This window comes from Rhincodon typus, chromosome 14, assembly GCF_021869965.1.
Source record: "Rhincodon typus isolate 14 chromosome 14, sRhiTyp1.1, whole genome shotgun sequence".
NCBI classification, from domain to species: Eukaryota; Metazoa; Chordata; class Chondrichthyes; order Orectolobiformes; family Rhincodontidae; genus Rhincodon; species Rhincodon typus.
Window position 1 is genome coordinate 65,830,804 of NC_063345.1, and position 504 is coordinate 65,831,307.

General features: G+C 40.7%; 1 protein-coding gene across 1 annotated transcript in view; it reads right to left on the reverse strand.

Moving 5' to 3' along the window:
- Positions 1-504, reverse strand: part of LOC109918832 (WD repeat-containing protein 44-like) — a 43,491-nt gene that overhangs the window by 19,028 nt on the left and 23,959 nt on the right. The gene's annotated exons all lie outside the window — the stretch shown is intronic.

Below are 504 nucleotides of genomic sequence, written 5' to 3' on the forward strand. Positions count from 1 at the left end.
GGCCAAGCAGCATCATGATGCTGCTTGGCCTGCTGTGTTCATCCAGCCCTGCACCTTGTTGTCTCGGATTCTCCAGCATCTGCAGTTCCTACTATCTCTGATTCGAAGTTAACACATTGTTTTTTTCTGTAAGTCCATTAGCAGATCATGTTACTAAGAGACAAAAGGCTAAATGTGACAATGATACTATTGATCATATCTTAAAAGCATTTTTAAAAGCGTGTTACTTTAATCAATGTTCATGTTATGGAAAATGTAAGATTCTTTAAAAGAAAAGAGTTGTTGGGAGAAGCTGTTGACCTCCTCATCATTGATCTCGATGCATTGTCTGAATCTTGCGAATATGATAATTATAACCAGCATGAATTACAGGCAGAATTGTCATCAGAATTTTGCACACTGGAAAGGTCTGTTGAGTGGGCAGCACAGTGGCTCAGTGGTTAGCATTGCTGCCTCACAGCACAAGGGACCCAGGTTTAATTCTACCTTCGGATGACTGTCTGT